The sequence below is a fragment of the Panthera tigris genome, chromosome X (assembly GCF_018350195.1).
Source record: "Panthera tigris isolate Pti1 chromosome X, P.tigris_Pti1_mat1.1, whole genome shotgun sequence".
In the NCBI taxonomy this organism is placed as follows: Eukaryota; Metazoa; Chordata; class Mammalia; order Carnivora; family Felidae; genus Panthera; species Panthera tigris.
In genome coordinates, this window is record NC_056677.1 from 114,621,565 (window position 1) to 114,644,504 (window position 22,940).

Sequence of the window (22,940 nt, forward strand, 5' to 3'; positions counted from 1 at the left end):
CGTGGACGGTGAACGGAGGACATTCCAGGTAAAAGAAACAAGGGGCCTGTGCAGGAGCAGGTGAAGGTATGGGAGACTCCGTGTGGCCTGATATGGTTTGAGTTTAGAGTACGGGATAGTCTAGCCAAAGCCAGAAAGCATGACTAGAAGCAAAAAACGGAGAACTCTGCATGCCTCCAGAGAACAGGCTTCTGAGATGCCTCTGATCCAGGATCACTGACTTAGCATGAAGATATTTTCCAGGCAGGCAACTCCTGCAACATGACAACAGGGCTGTAGAGACTGGTGGATTCCATGATCGGTTAGCTACCCACTTCTGGTGTAACCTCAGGCAATTCACAGAAGGTTCCCGGAACTCGGGTAATTTCTAAGCACCTACACAACAAAGCGTGCAGGAAGGAAAAGGAAAGTGTGTGTTCCAAACTCCAGAAAAAACTTGATTTGAGTACTATTGTAAAATGCTCTTTTTTATTTTCCAATGTTAACATTTCTGAAATCTGGAGATACCTTAGATTCACCATCACATTTTATTCAGTTTTTCATTCTTCCATCCAAAACGCTATGTTATTAAGTACCTCAGAACAAATCGATTGCAATCATAACAAGGAAAAACAGGAAATTAAAAAGTACATTCCCAATCTCTTTGTGGTTGAGATATATACACATACATAAACATGTATACACACACACACATGTAGACACACATACACACGTCATTAGGTTTCACAACTGTCATTTGATTTGTATTTTTCTAAACAGGCTCCATACCCAACACGTGGCTTGAACTCACGACCCAGAGATCAAGAGTCACGGGCTCTACCAACTGAGCCAGCCAGGTGCCCCCACAGCTGTCATTTTAGATGTACCAGAGAGGTACATGTTACAACTGAGGAAACCAAACTGACACAACATTATCAACTGATTTTTGACAAGGACAAGACAATTCAATGAGGAAAGAATAGTCTTTGCAACAAATGGTGATGGGACAACAGGATGTCCACATTCAAATGAATAACGTTGGGGAAAAAAATAAAACTGGACCCTAGCTTACACCATATACAAAAATTAACGCAAAGGAATCAAACATTGAAACAGAAGACCTACGGGTGCCTGGGTGGCTCAGTCAGTTAAACGTCTGACTGTTGATCTTGGCTCAGGTCATGATCTCATGGCTTGTGAGATTGAGCCACCTGTTGAGCTCTGTGCTGACAGCACAGAGCCTGCTTGGGATTCTCTCTCTCCCTCTCTGCCCTTCCCCCACAGTCACTCACGCTCTCTCTCTCTCAAAACATTTTTTTAGTTTATTTATTTTGAGAGAGAGAGAGCTGACAGCACGGAGCCCAATGCAGGACTCAAACTCACAAACTGTGGGATCATAACCTGAGCCAAAACCAAGAGTCGGACACTTAACCAACTGAGCCACCCAGGCACCCCAATAAATAAACATTAAAAAAAAAAGAAACATAAGATCTAAAAACAATAAAACTTTTAAAATATAGGAATAAATCTTCGGGACCTTGCATTAAGCAAAACCTTCATATACATGACATCAAAAGCACAAGCAACAAAAGAAAAAATAGTTAATTTGACTTTGTCAAAATTTAAGCTCTTGTGCTTCAAAGGACACCAACAAGAAAGTGAAAACAATCCACAGAAAGGGGGAATATATTTGCAAATCATTTATCTGTTAAGGAATATGCATCTGGAATGCATAAACACTTACTGATCAATAATAAAAAGGCAAGGGGGCACGTGGGTGGCTCAGCTGGTTGAGCGTCTATCTGACTCTTGATTTCAGCTCAGGTCATGATCCCATGGCTGTGGGATCAAGCCCCACATCAGGCTCTGTGCTGACAATGCAGAGCCTGTTTGGTATTCTCTCTCTCCCTCTCTGTGCTCCTTCCCCCCTCTACTCGCACTCTCTCTCTCACAATAAATAAACATTTTTTGAAAAAGAAAGAAAGCTAAATAGAGAATTACCATATGGCCCACAATTCTAGTTCTAAGCATATACCTCCCCCAAAATGAAAACAGGGGTGCCTGGTTGGCTCAGTGGATGGAGTCTGTGACTCCTGATGTCGGGGCTATAAATTCGAGCCTCACGTTGGGTGTAGAGTTCATCTAAAGATAAATTCTTAAAAAAATGAAAATGTACATCCACACAAAAACATGCACAGAAATGTTAATAGCATTATTCCCAATAACCAAAAGGTAGAAACGATGCAAACGTCCATCAACTGAAGAATAAACTAAAGGTAGCACATCCATACAATGGAGCATTCGTTGGCAATAAAGTAATGAAGGGCTGATACATGCTACGACATGGATGGGTCTGGAAAATATTCTGCTAAGTGAAGGAAGCCACAGGTTTTATTATTCCATTTATATGAAATATCCAGAATAGGCATACGGAGAGAGACACCAAGCAGATTCGTGGTTGCTTAGGGCTAGGGAAATGGAGGAGTTGAGGGCATGTTGGCAGAAGGGTAGAGTTTCTTTTAGGAAGGATGAAATGTTGGGGCACCTGGGTGGTTCAGTGGGTTGAGGGTCCGACTCTTGATTTACGCTCAGGTCATGATCTCACAGTTCGTGGGCTTGAGCCCCGCGTAGGGGTCTGTGCCGACAGTGAGGAACCTTCTTGGGATTCTCTGTCTCCATCTCTCTCTCCCCCTCTTTGCTCCTCCCCCACTCATCCTCTCTCTCTGAAAATAACTAAACTTTAAAAAATTTTTTTAAAAAAAGAAATGATGAAATGTCTTAAAATTGATTGCAACAATGGTGCCACGATCCTGTAAATGTGCTAAAACAGTGAATCTTATACCTCAAATGAGCAAATTGTATGATAAGTGAATTATATCTCCATAAAACTTACCAAAAAAAAAAAGAAAAAAAGAAAGAAATGAAGGGCAGAATTAGTGTTTGTAAGAAAAAAGTTCCTCGCTGGGGCGCCTGGGTGGCGCAGTCGGTTAAGCGTCCGACTTCAGCCGGGTCACGATCTCGCGGTCCGTGAGTTCGAGCCCCGCGTCAGGCTCTGGGCTGATGGCTCGGAGCCTGGAGCCTGTTTCCGATTCTGTATCTCCCTCTCTCTCTGCCCCTCCCCCGTTCATGCTCTGTCTCTCTCTGTCCCAAAAATAAATAAAAAACGTTGAAAAAAAAAATTAAAAAAAAAAAAAAAAAAGAAAAAAGTTCCTCGGAGCCAAGGATGCACCTTTTCTACTTCTCCTTCCTTGGGAAGTTAATCACGAAAAACCAACAGAAGTAAGCTCAACTTTTGGAAATAAATGTTAAGGAAAAAAAAAAAAGATGAAGGTTGTGCATAATGATTCAGCACAATGACATCACAGAAGCAATAGGTTAAAATGGTGGTTTTATTCTGGATTTTATCTTGGGTGATGTATACACATAAAATTCTGATTTTTGGGGGGGTCGCCTGGGTGGCTCTGTCGGTTCAGCGTCTGACTTTGGCTCAGGTCATGATCTCACGGTTCGTGAGTTCGGGCCCCGCGTCGGGCTCCGGGCTGACAGCTCGGAGCCTGGAGCCTGCTTCCCATTCTGTGTCTCCCTCTCTCTCGGCCCCTAACCCGCTCGCATTCTGTCTCTGTCTCTCTCAAAGATAAATAAACATTAAAACATTTTTTAAAAATTCTGATTTTTTTTCCCACAATTTCACACAAATAAATATTTCTTAGAGACGTCATATAGCACAGTACTTGGGAGCACACGCTTCAGGGACAGATTGCCTGGATTCCAATTTCGCCCTCAGCCCTTGCAAGTTGCAGGACCTTGGACCCTAGACGACCTGCTAAAGCAGCCTGCGTCTCAGTTTCCTTTACTGGTCAGATGGGGACGGTGATAGGACCTATTTCACAGGGCTGCTATCATGAGCAAACTTGTTGGTACACACGAAGACCTGGAACACTGCCCACTGCAATGGCAAGTGCTCAATAAATGTGAAATTGTTAAAGAATAAAGAAAAGTCACACTGTAACGTTAAAGGTTTAGCATACCAGTGAGCAATCGGGCGGCAGATAAACATGTACTTGTTTATTTTGAGAGAGACAGAGATAGTGTGTGAGTCGGGGAGGGGCGCACAGAGAGAGAAGACCCGAGAATCCCAAGCCGGCTCCACGGCACCAGCACAGGGCCGGATGCGGGGCTCGAACCCCCGCGCTGTGAGATCGTGACCTGAGCCGAAACCAAGAAGATGCTTAACCAACGGAGCCACCCAGGCGCCCCTACTTCCATCTTTTGGTTCATCTGCAAACGGGGGAACAGGTTGTGGTTCCTTGTCCGTATCTCAGGTCTTGTATACAAGGAAAACTCTTAGAAGATCTCCTCTTTGACCATAAAACTTGAACTTTCAAATGTATGGCTGAGCTGGAAAAACAAGGAAATCCTCAGAGGCCAAAACCATTACGGGGGTGCAGATCCTGAGAGACGGGCCAACTGAGAAGAGCAGTTGCCCTATTGGCACCTGCCAAATCCCAGGTGACTTAGAACTTGGTTTTCATGGTCACGCACTAGTAAAGATTCAAAGCCTCCGGCACTGGGAATCGGATCAGAGAAAATACAGAACACAAGCAGCCCAAAGCATAAAAGACTGATCATTTAGGCTACATTAAATTTAAATTTTTCTTTCGTCAAAAGACATCATAAAGAAAATGACGAGATAAGCCACAAACCACGTGCAGGTGTTTGCGAAACGGTGACAAATAGACTCAAGGATATGTGAAAGATGTATGAAAGTCCTTAAGAAAAAAAGACAAATCACCCCATAGAATAGTGAAAAAAGATAACACAAACGGGCATTTCACAAAGATGACGACACGTTTGAAAAGGTCCTTGGGGCGCCTGGGTGGCTCAGTCGGTTGAGCATCCGCCTTCAGCTCAGGTCATGATCTCACGGTTTGTGAGTTCGAGCCCCATGTCGGGCTCTGTGCTGACAGCTCAGAGCTTGGAGCCTGTTTCCGATTCTGTGTCTCCCTCTCTCTCTGCCCCTCCCCTGCTTGTACTCTATTTCTCTCTCTCCCTCAAAATAAATAAACATTAAAAAAAAAATTAAAAAAAAAAAAGGTCCTTGATTGCATTTGCACTGTGGGAAATGCAAATTTCAAGGACAATAAGATCATCTCTTCTACCAACCACTTAAGCAACAATTTTTAAAAACCAACATTAGCAAGCACCTGTACATACAACAACATAACCACAGGTATGCTTTGGTTTTGGCCTTGGCTGTTACTACAGATTTCTTTTTCCACGGAGCATCCACTTCGAAAGAACCACCTTAAAAATTGTTTTAGTGATAACAGTAAGAAAATATATCAGGTAGAGTTTCTACCCTGCTAGAGCTGAAGGATAAATACGGCGATTAACACAGTCTAAAATGGAAAATTAATCAGTTAGATGTGGCAACAAAGATCAAAGGAACTCTGAGGTCCCTTTAAAGACACATATAACGTCAGAGGTGCCCGGGTGGCTCAGTGGGTTTAGCCTCCGACTTCGGCTCAGGTCATGATCTCGTGGTTCACAGGTTCGAGCTCTGCGTTGGGCTCTGTGCTGACAGCTCAGAGCCTGGAGCCTGCTTCGGATTCTGGGTCTCCCTCTCTCTCTGTCCCTTCCCAGCTCGTGTTCTGTCTCTCTCTCAGAAATAAACAAACATTAATGAAAATAAAATAAAATAAAATAAAATAAAGACACATATAACGTCAAATCACACATTGAGAAGCGTGGCCTGAGTACCTACTATGCATTCAACACCATTTTACCACGTGCTTACAGTGCACATGACAATGAATAGGTTCCAATTCAGGGAAGAAAATCCACAGGTCTGGCTGTTCTCAGGTGCTCAACCTTTTAATTGTGCTTTGAAGGCAGGACCCGTGGGACGGTTTTACCCCAGCAGCACCGAGTGGAACTCTAGGGGAAGATGGGAAATGGGAGGAAGAAATGAGAGGATGGAAGGAAAGAACAGGAAACACAAAACAGGAATCCACATTGCGACCCAACGTTACATACATGCCTCTCATTTATCGATCAGCCACATGAACCGCTCACGTATTCCTTTCGACAAACCATCGTCAGACTCCCATCTCATGCCAGGCTCTGTGCAGTGCTGGAGACACTGAAAGCGCTTAAAACCTTGACCTGGACCCCACAAGGCTCTTCGTCCAGGAGCAGGAGGCAGTAACAGCCCAGAGTGCGGAGTTAAAACAGCACTGAGCCCAGGATGCTGGGAGCACAGCGACAAAAGGACATCCAGCACTAAACCCACAAAACAGATAATGTAGAAACACAAAACAAGAACAAAGAAATAGTTTCATGGCCTAACCTATGCCGAATACCTCCTGGGACTCACTGGCAGCATCGAAGTTTCAGATCATGGCCGCACCTTACTCTAAGGTGACCTGCTTCCAACGAGGAGAGCGGCGAGCTTCCTCACCTTTCCACGGATCACACACGTTTGCGGGTGCCGCAAATGAAGGGGAAGCAGGCCTTTCCGCAACTTCTGCAAACACCGGTGTTTGTGGGTTTGCGCACAGGTACGTAGCGCTCAGATAGGAAAATTTTTAGTATTGCCATCAGCCGTGTGGCGAGCCTGGAAAGTTCACTCCTCCGTCTTTAAGATCACTTGTAAAGTCAATACGCAATATGAAGAGGCTCACAGGGACAGGAAAAGGTAAAACCTGAAGTGTGGAGCCTTTTCTTACTCTTCACCCCAGCTCTGAAGCTCTTGGGTGACTTGAACATGTGTCTTCAGATGTGCCCCGGGGCGCCTGGGTGGCTCCATCAGTTGAGCGTCGACTCTCGCGTTTGACTCAGGTTACGAGAGTTCGAGCTCCGTGCCACCCTCGTGCAGCCTGCCTGGGATTCTCCCTCTCTTCCTCTCTCTCTCTCTCTCTCTCTCTCTGCCCCTCCCCCATTGTGCTCTCTCCCTCAAAATAAATTTTTTAAAAACTTGTAATAATTTTAATTTGCAGCCCCTTAGTCAACCACGGTCAAAAAAACAAAAAACAATGATAAAATAACATAAATTTACAGTCCCCCCCCCCACACACACACAATTGATTAAATCTTTACTGATGCCAGAACTCTGGTAAAAGTACTTTTATTTTGCTTATGTTTTATTTTTTTATTTTGAGAGAGATGGGGGGGGCGGGGGAGGGACAGAGAGAATCCCAAGCAGGCTCTGCGCTGTCAGCGCAGAGCCTGACGCAGGGCTCGAACCCACGAACCGTTGAGATCATGACTTGAGCCAAAATCAAGAATTGGACGCTTAACCAAATGAGTCACCCAGGCGCCCAAGTAAAAGTGCTTTTAAAAATGTATCCCCGGGGCACCTGGGTGGCTCAGTCGGTTAAGCGTCCGACTTCGGCTCAGGTCACGATCTCACGGTCTGTGAGTTCGAGCCCCGCGTCGGGCTCTGTGCTGACAGCTCAGAGCCTGGAGCCTGCTTCCGATTCTGTGTCTCCCTCTCTCTCTGCCCCTCCCCCACTCATGCTCTGTCTCTCTCTGTCACAAAAATGAATAAACATTAAAAAAAATTTTTTTAATGTATCCCCATCATCTTCAAAACTATACAACTGTTGGGGCGCCTGGGTGGCTCAGTCGGTTAAGCGTCCCACTTCAGCTCAGGTCACGATCTCGCGGTCCGTGAGTTCGAGCCCCGCGTCGGGCTCTGTGCTAGCAGCTCGGAGCCTGGAGCCTGTTTCAGATTCTGTGTCTCCCTCTCTCTCTGACCCGCCCCCGTTCATGCTCTGTCTCTCCCTCTCTCAAAAATAAATAAACGTTAAAAAAAAAATTAAAAAAAAAAAACAAACTATACAACTGTTATGAAAATAAATGTCTTCGAAGGGCATTCTGGCTCACTCAGTAGAGTGACCTTGATATTGGGTTGTAACTTTGAGCCCTGTACTGGGTGTAGAGATTACTTTAAAATCTTTGAAAAAAAATAATAAAATCTTTGAAAATAAATGTCTTTGAGAATTAGCTTCCTTGGGTGCTTCTGAAAGCACAGTTAAAAAAAACAAAAATAGGGGCGCCTGGGTGGCTCAGTCGGTTGAGCGTCCGACTTTGGCTCAGGTCATGATCTCATGGCTTGTGAGTTCGAGCCCCGCGTCGGGCTCTGTGCTGATGGCTCAGAGCCTGGAGCCTGTTTCGGATTCCGCGTCTCCCTCTCTCTGCCCCTCCCCTGTTCACACTCTGTCTCTGTCTCTCCCCAAAATAAATAAACATTAAAAAAAAATTCTTAATAAAAAAAAACAAAAACAAAAGCAAAAAAACAAGCCTCTTCGGGATGCCTGGGTGGTTCAGTGGGTCGAGCATCGGACTTCAGCTCAGGTCATAATCTCACAGTCTGTGAGTTCGAGCCCTGCGTCGGGCTCTGTGCGGACAGCTCAGAGCCTGGAGCCTGCTGCGGATTCTCTGCCTCTCTTTCTGTCTGCCCCTCCCCTGCTTGTGCTCTGTCTCTCTTTCTCTCTCTCAAAAATAAACGTTAAAAAAATTTTTAAAAACCCTCTTCATCACACAATTTTAAATGTTCCTACTCATTCCGTAACAAAAGAAATTTGGGGAAAAGCCATGTAAATCAAAGGGGCATCATTTTATTCGTCCAAATCATCGCAATTCAGTGCCCACAGTACAGATGAGCAGGGACATGTCTGAACATGAGCTTAAAGACAAAATCAACATTCACCTTAGCCTCTTCTTAAATCTTTATTATAACTTCAGGCCTTTCGAGAGCAGCTATTTAAAGAACGAGCTATAAAAGTACACAAGATGGACCCACTAATGTCAGAACTCACGATATCCACGCAGCCACACAACTACCTGCCGCATCTCCTATTCCGTGCCCATCCACCTCTTCTCGGGTTCAGAAAACCTAATTTTGAAATACCCAGCATCTGCAATGGTAAATCCAATGAAAACGACTTACTTTATTTCGCTTAGAAGGCATGCGCAAGACACACGTCGTCTGTTTGTGGTCCCTGGAATGTGTTAACTAAGGAAGCAACCGTGACCCTCTTTTGTAAACTGTCAAGTGCAAAACGGCAATAAAAACCAGGGCTGGCTGCTGCATTTTGCTGTGATTAGTCACATCATCTGGCTTGTAACGTTACTTTTAAGTGTTATCCACGAGTCTAAGGATATCTCATCACACCATTTCGGTTCGGTCGGTCGTTCGTTTGTTTATCAACATTTATTTTTGAGAGACACAGAGAGAGCGAGCGAGTTTGAGCGGGGAAGGAGCAGAGAGAGAGGGAGACCCAGAATCCGAAACAGGCTCTGGGCTCCAAGCTGTCAGCCCGTGAGATCATGACCTGAGAGCCAAAGTCAGACCTCCACTGAGGCACCCGGACGTCCCCCATTTCAGTTTCAATAGAGGAAATGCTATTTAAAATCATCCCCTGTGGTTTTTCTGATCAGACTATACATTAAACAGCTAATGCTTCAACTTAACTGCGGGCCGCGAGTGCAAATGAAGGCTTGAGAGACAGAAAACCCAGTGTCCCCGAATGAGAACTCTCCTGGCTGACATCACCAGCAGACGACCCAACCAAAGTAGATTTGGAAAGGCAACTCAACCACTGCCAGGCCAGACTTTCTGGCCACGAAGTTATTTAAAATTAATATTCTAGTAGCATCTACAAGCTTTCTTCTGCCTACAGGCTTTACAAAGAAGAGTCATTAGCAACTTACTAAAAATGAAATCAGTATATAATTATATATAATATATGTGAAATACATATACAACATATATACACATATACATACACATATTTTATGTGTGTGTATGTGTGTGTAACTTGATTTTAAATCTTATTTCCAGTGAGAAAATGTTGTCATGGAACGGTTTTGGGGGATGGGAAGTGATAACTTGATTTTTTAAGGTTCAAACTTCTAGGGGCACCAGGGTGGCTCAGTCAGTGAAGCATCCGACTCTTGACTGCGGCTCCGGTCACGATCTCGTGGTTCGTGGGTTTGAGCCCCGAGTCGGGTTCTGCGCTGACAGCTCAGAGCCTGGGGCTTGCTTTGGATTCTGTGTCTCCCTCTCTCTCTGCTCTTTCCCCACTTGTGCTCTGTCTCTCTCTCTCTCAAAAATATATAAACATTCAAAAAAAAATAAAGTTCAAACTTCTACTTCTAAGAGATCATTTGAATAACAATAAATTCATAACAGTGACACTGAAATTATATCTTCAAGCCATTGGCCGTATACATCCATAAACACATATCAGACAAATGAGGATCGGTTTCTTCAATAATGTCTATATTAGAATCTCTTGTTGAAAAAAAAGAAAAAATCTCCTGTTCATCTTAACTAATTTCCTAAGTAGCTGGAGGTGGTCTCAGTATGAAATTGGTCCCGTCTAGATCAAGGAAATACAGAAAGATTCAATAAAATTTGATCTACTTCTTCAGACAGAAGCAGTGTGGATAACTGGGTAAAGAATGTATCATTCTCAAGTACGCACAGCTTCTCCCTGGGTTTATTTCAACCCCGGGCCCACTAAGACAAAACGGGACAAATGCTTTTTTTGTGCTGAAAAAATGGAGTAGCCTTTGTGCTCTACGGAAGGAAAACGCTCGAGTAACACAGCAGAATGATTTCAAAGCATGTATTTTGTTTCTTGAAAATTATGAAATCCGGCTCTTGGTTTCGGCTCAGGTCATGGTCTCATGGTTTGTGGGTTCGAGTCTTGCATCAGGCTCCACGTTGCCAGTGCAGAGCCTGCTTGGGATTCTCTCTCTCTCCCCTCTCTCTCTGCCCCTCAGGTGCGCTCGCTCGCTCTCTCTCTCTCGCTCTCTCTCTCTCAAAGATGAATAAACGTAAAAAAGTTTCCACAATGAAATCATTTAAAAATAAACACATACACGTGTAAGCCGCAGATCAACACATGGGGTATGATCCCACTTCGGTAAAACACCTGGATACGGCTGGATTCTTAAATTGTCGTCCTCACCGGTTAGAAATAAGCTCCCTGAGGGCAGGGATTTGTGTCTGTCTTGTTCAGCGAAACGTGCCAACAGTGTCTAGCACGTAGAAGGTGATCAATAAATATTTACTGAACTATCTATGCCCACAGAAAATTCCCTACGGCCAAACTGTTAGCGTTTTCCTCCAGAGAGTAGGACTGGGCTAGGCAGAAGGGTGACTTTCAACTCATTAGTTTATGGGCATTTGCGGTTTAGATGTTCGACAAACATCATATAGACGTGATTTAAGCACACAAGAAACTGGAAAAATAAAAGACACTTCCTCCCTGCACGCAAACAAACAAACACACGACACACACAGGAAAAAAAGGAGTATCTAAGGCGCTAGGCAAGGAGGTGAGAGCTACACAGAAGAAACCGTGAAGAGAAAGCAATGAAAGGGCCAAAAAGTACCTGAGGAAAATGAGGTACAGCAGGTGGGAAGGGACGACCTCTACCCCAGGGCTTGGTGTCCCAGATTGCCGGGCCTCGCCCATGTCTGCAGTAGGTTTAATTAGGAGCACGGCTCTGGGGGCGCCCGGGGGGGCTCAGTCGGTTGGGCGTCCGACTCTTGGTTTTCTTGGCTTCGGCTCAGGTCACCATCTCACAGTTCATGGGTTCGAGCCCCACGTCAGGCTCCGCGCTGACAATGCAAGCCTGCTTGGGATTCTCTCTCACTCTCAATCTCTCTCTCTCTCTCTCTCTCTCTCTCTCTCTGCCCTTCCCCCCAAAAAATAAATAAATAAATAAACTTAAAAAAAAATAAGAGCATAGCTATGGAAAGGTTTTCCTCCCTCCCCCCTTCAGATTAAAAGCCACCCAATGGAGACAGCAGGTTTTCCTAACTACAGGCAGGTACATTTTGAGAGGGACTGAACCATTTCATAAAGAACTCCGTATGTGGTGATTTACTGGAAGGAAAACTAGGGATAAATAACTGTTTTTTTCCTCCTTAAAGCAACAGCAGGGCTGACCTAAGCTTACCCGTCTAGGCTTTGCAATCTATTTTCCTAAAAGACCTCTCCAGCCAGCCGCAGGGATGCGGATGGCACATTTGACTGACAAAAGGTCTTGCCCTGGAAAGGTCTTTGCAGATTCCTGGTCAATATAGTATCAAAACACGTGCCTCTCATTTTCTCTAGATTATCCCACCCCGCTCCCACACAGACTTGCACAACAAAGGCTGAATCACGACCACTGAGGCAATGGAGTTAGTGACTATTTCGCTGTTTGTGTCTTTGCTTGTGCTTTTGTTTTTCCTTGGAAAAATTCTTGTGGATATTTTTTTTCTTTTTTCTTTTTTTGCCTCTTAAGCTTTCGGCAGGGGCTCGAGAATAATTCCCACAAGGGGAATGAGTTCGTATATGGTAACCTTCCTAAACTCATGAAAAACGACAGACAAATAACCATCCAAAATGAACACTGACTGACGGGCCAGAATGCATCATAGTTCCTAATTTCCAAATACTTTAAATGTGACTACCCCAAATTTAAGGAAACCTCATAAAAATTAAGTTCAGGCATTCCTTAAGTTGATCCACAAATTCAACGCAAAATTCCTAGCAAAATCCCGGCTAGTTTTTTTTTTATGCAGAAATTGACAAGCTGGTCCTAAAATATGGAAATGCAAGGGTCCAAGAATAGCCAAAACAATCTTGAAACAGAAGAACGAAGTTGAAAAATTCACGCTTTCTGATTTCAAATTTTCGTACACAGCTGCCATAACCAAGACAGCGATACAGGTATGACAGACTTGTGGATAGATCAGTGGAATTAAACTGAGAGTCCAGAAATAAACACTTACATTATGGTCATTTTAAACCAGGGTACTCAGACGTTTCGGCGGGAACGAATATTCTTTCAACAAACGATGCTAGGAACGCCTAGATACATGTGCACGCAAAACAACGAACTTGGACCCCTAACTCACATAATGCACAACAATCAACTCAAAAAGGATCAGACCTAAATGTAAGGGCTAAAACTCTAAAACTCAGGGGCGTCTGGGTGGCTCAGTTGGTTAAGCTTCCAACTCTTGGTTTCGGCTCAGGTCGTGATCTCACAGTTCATGAGATCGAGCCCCGTGACAGGCTCTGCACTCGTAGCCTGGAGCCTGCTTGAGACTCTCTCTCTCTGTTTCTGTACTTCCCCTGCTTGTGCACGCTTGTGTGCATTCTCTCTCTCTCTCCAAATAAATAAGTAAATAAATAAACATTTAAAAAAAACCCTAAAACACATATGAAAACATAGGTGTGATTTTGTGATCTTGGATTAGGCCAGGTTTTCTCTTTTTTTTAACGTTTATTTTGAGAAAGAGCAGGAACACACATGGGTGTAAGCGGGGGAGGGGCAGAGCGAGGGAGAGCGAGTATCCCAAGCAGGCTCCTCGCTCGGCGCAAACTCACGGGTTCAAACTCATGACCGCGAGATCATGCCCTGAGCCGATATCAAGATATCAAGAGTCGGCTGCTTCACTCAACTGAGCCACCCAGGTGCCCCAGGCCAGCTTTTCTCATATGGGACACCAAAGGCAGACGATGCCAGAGAAAAAATAGGCCAAGAAGTACATTAAAAGGTGCTTAAACAATTACCTAGTCATCAGGGAAATGCGAACCAAAACACAGTGAGCTATCACCTCACACCAGTCGGGATGGGCGTCACCAAAAAGAGAATAACTGCTGGGGAGGATGCGGAGAAAAAGACGCTCTTCGTGGGCTACGGGGTGGGAATGTAAATTGGTGCAGCCGCTCTGAAAAACAATATGGAGGTTCCTCAAAAAATTAAAGACGGAACTACTGGAAGATCCAGCAATCCCACTTCTGGGTAGCTACCCAAAGAAGACAAAAGACTAACTCAAAAAACCACCTGCCCCCCACCCTGCCCATATTCATTGCAACATTATTCAGGATAGCCAAGATATGGAAGCAATGAAGTGTCCATCCATAGATGAATGGATGAAGAAAACTGGTGTGTGTGCGTGTGTGTGCGTGTGTGTATGTGTGTGTGTGTGTGTGTGTGTATAATGGAATAAATTCAGCCATAAAAAGGAAATGTTGCCTTTTGTAACAACATGGATGGACCTTGAGGGCATTATGGATGATCTCACTTACATGCAGAATCTTTAAAAAAAAAAAAAAAAAAAAGCAAGCTCAAAGATACAGAGAACAGACTGGTGGTTGTGGGGTGTGGGGGCGGGGCGGGGGGGAGGGAGGTAGTGCCTGGTTTAACAAGGGTCAACATGTACAAACTTCCAGTTGCAAAATAAGTCAGTCCGGGGGACCTAATGTACAGCATTAATAATTCTGTATTGCATATTTGAAAGTTGCTAAGAAAGTAAATTTTTAAAGTTCTCATTATAATAAATATATTTTGTAAACTATGCATGGTGACAGATGTCACCTAGAGTGAATGTGATCATTTTGCAGTATATGCAAACATCGAATGCTGTAGATCTGAAACGTTTGACATAAAAAATATGTATTATTTAAAAAAGGGGGACACCTGGGTGGCTCAGTCGGCTGAGCGTCTGACTTTGGTCCAGGTGGTGATCTCACGGTTTGTGGGTTCAAGCCCCCAATCGAGCTCACTGTTGTCAGCATGGAGCCCGCTTCGGGTCCTCTGTCCCCACCCTTCTGCCCCTCCCCCACAGCGCCCTGGCGCTACCTTGGCAGTGTGGAGACTGCTAGGGATTCCCTCTCTCTCTCTGCCCCTCCCTTGCTCATGCTGTCTTTGTCTCTCTCAAGATAAATAAACTTAAAAAAAATTGTTTTAAAGAGAGAAATGAAAACATACATCCACACAAAAACTTGTCTAAGAACGTCCACAGCAATATTACTCACGGTGGCCAAAAAGGTTTAAACAACTCAAATGTCCATCAACCGAATACATGCTGATACATGCTACAACATGGATGAACCTTTAAACGCTATGCTAACCGCAGCCAGCCCCAAGACATCACATATTATATGACTCTATTTATCTGAAATGCCCGGGATAGACACATCTAGAAAGGTAGAAAGCACTGTATAATATCGGCCATCAGGGGTTGGCGGGATGAGCGGTGGGCAGGTTTGTTTCCGGGGTGACAGGGATATTCTGAACTTCTGGTAATGACTGTACAACTCTGTGATTATCCTAAAAACCACTGAAATGTACACTTTAAATGGGTTAATTGCATGGTATGTGAATTATATCTCAACAAAGCAGTTTAAAAAAAACCTTGAGGGCCGCCTGGGTGGCTCAGTCAGTTAAGTCTCTGACTTCGGCTCAGGTCACGATCTCATGGTTGTGAGTTCGAGCCCCGCGTCGGGCTCTGGGCTGACGGCTCAGAGCCTGGAGGCTGCTTCGGATTCTGTGTCTCCTGCTCTATCTCTGCCCCTCCCCCCACAAAATATAAACAAACATTAACAAAATTTTTTCAAAAACCTCTTTTCTCCTCCTCCTTGCTTTCCCTTTTCAAAATAATGCAAAAAACAAAATGATGCAAAAAATTATCCGAAAAGAGAGTAGATGTATCTCCATACGGGTGCTAGCACATAATTTTCAAGAGACAGAATACACATATGTAAATTTTAAGTACTGCGATAAAACCCAGCATCTGCAGGGTTAACAGCCAACATAACCTCTTCATGACAGAGATGAGAATATCATTACTAAATATTTGAAAGTCAGAGAGAAGATAATCTATTTTTAAGAGTAAATTTCAGTATATTAAAACGTCACTATACTTGCTATCTGGGGTACCTTGGAAAACCACAACTCGACTATTTGATAAGCCCCAAACTTAATTGTGAGTGTACCATGGTCCTTCTTTCCAATATGCCATCACCTTTTGGTTTTTCCATTAAGATATAATTTTTTTTAGAAAATTATACCATGGGGGGGGGGCGCCTGGGTGGCTTAGTCAGTTCAGCATCCAGACTCTCGATTTCAGCTCAGGTCATGATCCCACGGTCATGGGATCTGAGCGTGGAGCCCACTTGGGATTCATTCTCTCTCTATCTCTCTCTCCCACCCCTCCCCCTCTCTGCCCCTCCCGTCCCACACTATCTCTATCTGCCCCTCTCCTCCACACGCATGCGCTCTCTCTCTCTCTCTCTCTAATAAAAAAAAAATTTTTAAGTGCAATGGTTTAAAAAAAAAAAAAAAAAGAAAATTATACCAGGTATTGAAAACGATAGGAGATAAATGAATAAGGTTCTCAACTGGAAAGCAATAACAGCTGCTTAATATTTCGACTGAAGGAAGAATAAGATGGGAAAGGATTCATCTCCGGCATGAATTTAAACCATAAAAGAGTAAACTAGAGAATTTGTAAAAAGAAAAAAAAAGGGAGGGGGTTGTGTAATAAACTACCGATCTCGTGTCCCCAGTGAAGTAGGATCAGTTACCGTTAAAGCTGTAGCTTGTCTCATTGGACAGCTCTGAGCACAGACCTCTTCTCCACCCCCAGGCATAGATTACACCGGTTCCAGACTATGAGCAAAGGAACACGATGAGTCCAAGGGACCCGGGAGCCAATCCGACAGCACGAACGTTTGAGCAACAAATCCCAGCAACGCTTTGTCTTTTTGGAGCAGTGCTTCCACTCTGCGCCCTCGTTCCTCCTCAAGAACATTTTGCTTTGGGACACGAACAACGGTCTCTCGTGACTGACCTCTTCTCCATCTACGCTCACGCATCCAGGCTTTAAACACCACCTAGAAGCCTGATGGCGCCCAAACCTACATCCCCGTCCGAGGCCCCTTCCTCGAATGCCAGGTCCCCACGTCCCATCGCCTACTTGACACCTCCACGAGGACAGCACGTAGGCGCCTCCGAGTTAACAGGTGCCAAACCAGACCCCCGCCCTCTCGATTCTTCTCACAGACCCGCTCCCCCTGCACACATGTCCGTCTCGACCGATGACAACCCCTCCTCTTTCTCTCGGACCGTGTAACCGAGGCATTTTGGCAAACGCTTTTTGGCTCCACCTTCAAGAGATCCAGAACCTGAGCACTGCTCACCACCTCTGTCACCATCACCAATCCTAATGGTCTCCTCTTTTTTTTTTTTTTTTTGCAGTTTATTCATTTATTTTTCTGTCTCTCTCTCACACACACACACACACACACGAATGCAAAACACAGTGCTTCAGCCACACGCGTCCCTGTCCTGTGGCTTGAACTTGTCAGTATTCTCTTGTGTCAGGGCCTTTTAACACCCACGGTCCCCTCTGCCTGGAACACCCCCCGAGTCGTAAGGTGTTTGTTCCACATCACCTTCCTAGTGCTGGAGTCGCCAGCTGGTCAGATCCTTACGTGTGTCATACACATACAACGTGGGGATGCTTTGGGTGAAAACTAAGTAGGAGAAAGTGCTGTGACATTGGCCTCTTGCCAGGAGCGAGCTGCCTCCGGGACAAGACCTTGGCGAGCTGCCTCCGGGACAAGACCTTGGCGGCAACAGAGAGGGGAGACTCACCTTGACCGCAGCCAGATCGGGGGCATCTCGCCCTCCGGGGCTGACCCGCTTCCGCCCTGGGGCAGGTGAGGGGCAGTTCTGTCACCCCCAGAGGGTGCCTGTTACAGAAGACGCTGTAACAGGGATGTTTGCTTTCCTTGGGGGGGGGGGCGACGTCTAAGACTGAGGTGCCTCCTGGGGCCCGAGAAATGCAATGGAAAAAAGAAACCTTGACTTTCTGACAGATCTTGAACAAACGCATTCGTCTGTTTTCCAAGAAACTAAAATATTACTACCCCATGTGACAGGAGAACACGGGCTTTTCCGGATAACTTACTTAACATCACCAACCCTCCAAAACACCACCAGCAACGAGAAAAACAGAAAATAAAAGGCTTTTATGCAATCAGAACTGACAGCACAGAGTCCAAGTGTGAAAGTTCACATACATTCATGGAAGTAGACTCCCCGTGGCCCCACTCATAATCTACTCACTCCTATTTTGCAGACAATTCTAACGGGTTTCGAAACGTGCATGCCTGCTCAGAGCAGCACGTTAGAAGAAGCCAATGGCAGAGGAACCAGAGGACTAGACACGGGCTGCCGGTTGGTAGAAAGTTGTGGGGGTTTGTTAAATGGTTTTATTCTTTATTTTTGAGAGAAAGACAGAGACAGAGACAGCACACGCGGGGGGGAGAGGCAGAGAGAGAGGGAGACACAGAATCCGAAGCAGGCTCCGGGCTCCGAGCTGGCAGCACAGAACCCCACGCGGGGCTCGAACTCACAAACCACCCCAGAAACAGTTTAAAACGACAGCAGTAGGGGCGTCTGGGTGGCTCGGGGGGTTGAGCATTCACCTTCGGCTCAGGTCACGATCTGGCGGTTTGTGACTTTGAGCTCCCGCTTGGGCTGTCTGTCGTGGGCAGGGAGCCGACTTCAGATCCTCTGTCACCTCTCTCTCTCTCTCTCTCTCTCTCTCGGCCCCTCCCCTGCTGGCTTTCTCTCCCTCAAGTATAAATAAAACATTTTTAAAAAATAACAGCAGCAAAAAATGAGACCTAACAGACAGGGGATATATGAAAAGATTAGAAAAGCAGGCATTACAAATTAAGAGGCAGAACTATCTGTACCCAACCCCCCAGACTTTAGGAGCCCCTGAGACAACACTGTATACAGCACTTTAAAGTAACTAATGCTATTATAAGGATAATCTTAAGTCATCAAAAAAAAAAAAAAAAAAAAGATGCAGTTATTACCAGGTTCAGGAGTTAGGAGACTAAATCATCTTTCCGAAAGGCTTTCCACCCAAAATGTGACAGATTTGGGGACAACGGGGGGAGGGGGATGTATCAAGCACCAAAAGGGCTAAACCTCATTTACCCAGAAACACTCAGTCATGTGGAACACGTGTTGATTTTGTAAGGGCGTAGCTCCGGAAGATGTGTGGATGACAACACAAGTTAATTACTCAGTATGCGACATGTACGCCCTCACAAAATAAACCTTCCAGTGAGCAGGTGCTCACAACTACTTATCTGAGTTATCCGACTGTATAGTTTGCATTCTTTTGTCCTGTAAGGAATGTAAAACATTACTTTCTTTTTTCCTCTTTCTTTCCATCCTCGGGTAAGGAAGGTGTGGCGGGGGGGGGGGCAGCATTTATTTGAGGACAAGTTCAAAAGATAATTTTATAATAAACTATGGGCTATTTTTTTTCATTTGAGAGAGAGAGAAGGAGAGAGCACTGGAGGCGGGGGGGGGGGGGGGGGAGGGGAGAGGGAGAGGGGGAGAGAGAGAGAGAGAGAGAGAGAGAGACAGACAGACAGACAGACAGACTCTCTTAGGCAGGCTCCACCCTCAGAGCAGCGCCCAACACAAGCCTCGACCCCACAACCCCGGGATCATGACCTGAGCTGAAATCAAGAGTCAGATGCTCAACCGACGGGGCCACCCAGGCACCCCAAGTGTGGGCTACTTCTGTGCTAGACTTCCTGAGTTATCGAGATAACCCGTGTAAGCGGTTAAGCACCTGACTCTTGATTTAGGCTCAGGTCATGATCTCACGGGTTCCTGGGATCTAGCTCCGCATCCGGCTCCGTGCAGACGGTGCGGACCCTGCTTGGGATGGTCTCTCCTATTTCTCTGTTCCTCCCCCTACTTGTGTGTTCTCTCTCTCTCTCAAAATAAATACATAAATTAAACAAACAAACAAACAAAAAGATTTGCTTCTTCCCAGCTCAAGACCTACTGGCCAGCTCTCTCTGAATGTTCCACAGAAACCACACCCCCAAAACTGAACCCAAAACGTGCTCTTCCTCCTCCACCCAGTCACCCTAAGCAGAAATCCGGAATTAATGGGTCTCCTTCCCTGTCCCTCAAACCTCACGACCAGTCACCGAGTCAAATCACTTGTACCCTCTCAATCCTCCAAGCTTGCCCCAGGTCCCAGAACGGACTCAGTCCAGGACTTAGTGCACGCTTACTCGGCTTTCTACAAATGCCTTCTAACTGGCCGCCCTACCTCAGGGCTTCCTCTCTACTGCGTTGTCCACACACTGTGTCCTCCACACAAATGCCAGGGTGAGATCTGTAAAAACAAGAAGCCCCACCATGCGCTGCCACCGTTGATCACCGTGCACACCACGCACTGTGCAGTCCTAGCGAGGGCATCGTTCACGGTGCAGTAAATGTGAATGGAGCCCCTAAGGGTTGTGCAGTGCACAACCTGTACAACCATATGCAGCAACCTTGCTGTATTCCTCTCCATGGGCTCCCCCATTGCCCTACAAATGAAGTAAAGCCCTTTAGTATGCATTACAAGGCTCTGCCTGATCCAGTCCCGGCCTACCTCTCCAAATTTCTCTCTCCTGTACTTTCCACACTTTGCACTCCAATCATTAAAAAACAAACCAGTTCCCCAAACCTACTATGCTGCCCCTTTTCTGCTTATTTTTGCAAATCTTAGTTCCTTTGCCTAGAATACCGTTCTCCCTACCTATCCCCACCACTCTATCCCCCGCCCCCAGTGCACTTGCAAACTGTCCACCCTGAAGACTCAAATAGAGGCAACCATTCCCTCTCTGGCTGGCCCCCAGCAGGTACTGCACAAGCACGTGTAATTTAGCTTATTACACGGTACCATGCTCCTGGTAGTGAGCAGTTTATAAACGATCATTAGTGAAACCATCTTTCAGGAAGTTCTGCCCCACAATGAAAATCACTGTAAACACATTTTTTAAATACATTAGCATTCTTAAAATATATGAAATACACATGAAATCCTTTTTCACGCATAACATTCTGGTACCATGGCCTGTGTTCTAACAGCACGGGTACGCACCACTTCCGGGACACTTTGTTGATCCACAAGGTGAAAGGCATTCCTGCCAAAAATGCTGAAAGGTAGAAAACTACCGCAAGCCCCTGGAAAGACAGCACAGCAACTGGTATTATTTAGGTGCCGTGCTCTGTCATGATGCCAAGGCCACAGGGACCTGCCCACGGGCAGGAGCCTTCCACAATACCGGAAGATGAAACTTCACAATACAGAAATAAGGGAAATCACCAGCGGTAGAAATGTCAGCTTGGATTTCACAGCAGCGCTAACTTAATATTTGCGTCCGTCACCACATTGCCCCCTAATGATTTATTCCATAGAGAAATCACTACTGACCGCCTCAAAACCCAAACGGACAAGACCAACAAGTTCTGTGTTCCGAAGGTGCACAGATGGCCGCCCCGACCTACTCTGGTCTAATAAGTAAAGGGGTTTGTGTGGCGGCCTCCTCTGGACTCGCGGATGACCCTGAATAAGGAGGAATCTTTGGAACGTGTGTTGTGACCCCCTGATGCGCAGAAAATTGCCAACTCTTTTTTTTTTCCGGATGCCCAAACTCCCACTGCAAGGCTGAGCACCTGCTGAACCAAAACCACAACCTGGGCGGACCGCGGTGCCTCGCAGATCTGTCCCGAAAGCCTCGGCTGAACTTAAGGTCCCAGAGTTGCACCCCGTCCCCGGGGTGTCCCCACGCCCCGGTCTGCACGGTCCCGCGGGGAACCCGGCACCTCCGACTGGGTGAACGCGCACGCGCCCCGCGGCTGGCAAGTGGCCAAGGCCACGTTACGCCGCTCACGCCCCTTTTCCAAAACGCGGCGGCGGCACCGAAAGTTGTGTGAGTCGGGGGGCGATTTTGTCTGTCCGTCCTGTCACACACCAAAACTTCGGCCATCGGAGTGAGGACCACCAGGAGGCAGGAGGCTCGCGGGCCGGCTGGAGACATGCACCGCGCCGGGGGGGGAGGGGGGGCGGGAGGGAAGCCCCGGCGGCGGCCGCACCGTCTCTCTACCCCTCCTCCAACTGCGGCCCGCGGATCCCAGCGTCTTTTTGGACTAGGTTTCCCCTGCACGTGTTACTCGCCACCCCCCCTACACCCCCCCCCCACTTTCCCGGCATTCAGGGACCAGCAGAAGGGAAGCGCGGCCCGGGGGAGGCCTGTCTCGGGTCCGCGGGATGCGGACCGGGAAGAAGCCGTCCGGCCCCACCTCTCCCGTGACACGCGGCAGCGGAGACCTCCCCGCACCGCCCGGCCGCCCGCAGCGCCGCGCCCGGCCCGGGGAACAACGGGCGCCCCCCGCAGTGGGGAAGGGTGCGCGGGCTGCGAGCTCAAAGTGTGCGCGCCGGCCGGCCGGCCGGCCGCGCCGGGGAGGGAGCGGGGAGCCGAGGCGGCCGGGCGGCGGGCGCGGGGAGGGAACTCACCTGCCACGAAGACCGCAGGCAGGAGGCAGAGGTAGCTCTTGCCGTACTTCTCGGATATCCTCACGCGCTGCAGGGCCACGGCCGTGTCCACCTGCCCAGGGACGGCCCGGGCGGCCGGCACGATCGTGCCGCCGTCCCGGTTCGGGGGCAGGCCCGGGGTCCCGCCGCACAGCGCGCGGGGCCGGGGCGCCGAGCCCAGGCGCGCGGACCGGGCCGGCGGCGTGGACGCGCCCGGGTGGGGCGCGGAGCCGGCCGCCGCCACCCCCGCCTCGGAGTCCGGGCCGGGACCCCCGAATTCCGCCACGCGTCCGCCCTGGAGCATCCGGGCAGCACCGGAGGGGGCCCACCACCGGCTCCGCAGCCCGGGCGCGCGCGCGCGCGTGCGTCCCCGGAGCCCGGGAACTTGCTCGGAGTTTGGGGCCCCGGCGCGCTGCCTCGGACGGCTGCCGCAGCGAGAGCGACCGCTCCGGGGAGCGCACACACGCCCCCTCCCAGCCGCGCGGAGGAAGAAGAGTGGAGGCGGAGGAGGCGGAGGAGGGACTCAAGGAGCCCGCGGGGAGGACCCCTGCAGAGACGCCTATTGTCAGGGGCGGGAAGGCCGGGCCGGGCGAGCACGCGTGGTGGGAGGGGACGGCCGGCCTCGCACTCCCCTGGCAACTCCTGCAGGTCTCGACGGTGCCGCAGCATCCCCGCCCGCAGCGGCCAGGCGGGGATCCGCCGCGCGGGGGCGTCGCTCAGCGAGCGCACGGGCGGGTGGCCCCAGCGGGAC

The 22,940-nt window shown here is 47.6% G+C and overlaps 1 protein-coding gene across 1 annotated transcript in view; it reads right to left on the reverse strand.

The window, feature by feature from the left end:
- The window catches only part of MCF2 (MCF.2 cell line derived transforming sequence), a 100,044-nt gene extending 77,788 nt beyond the window's left edge, over window positions 1-22,256 (reverse strand). Inside the window, 1 exon segment of the mRNA XM_042974927.1 lies at window positions 22,172-22,256. The gene's annotated coding sequence lies outside the window, so the exon portion shown is untranslated.
- Between the last annotated feature and the right edge of the window lie 684 nt (window positions 22,257-22,940).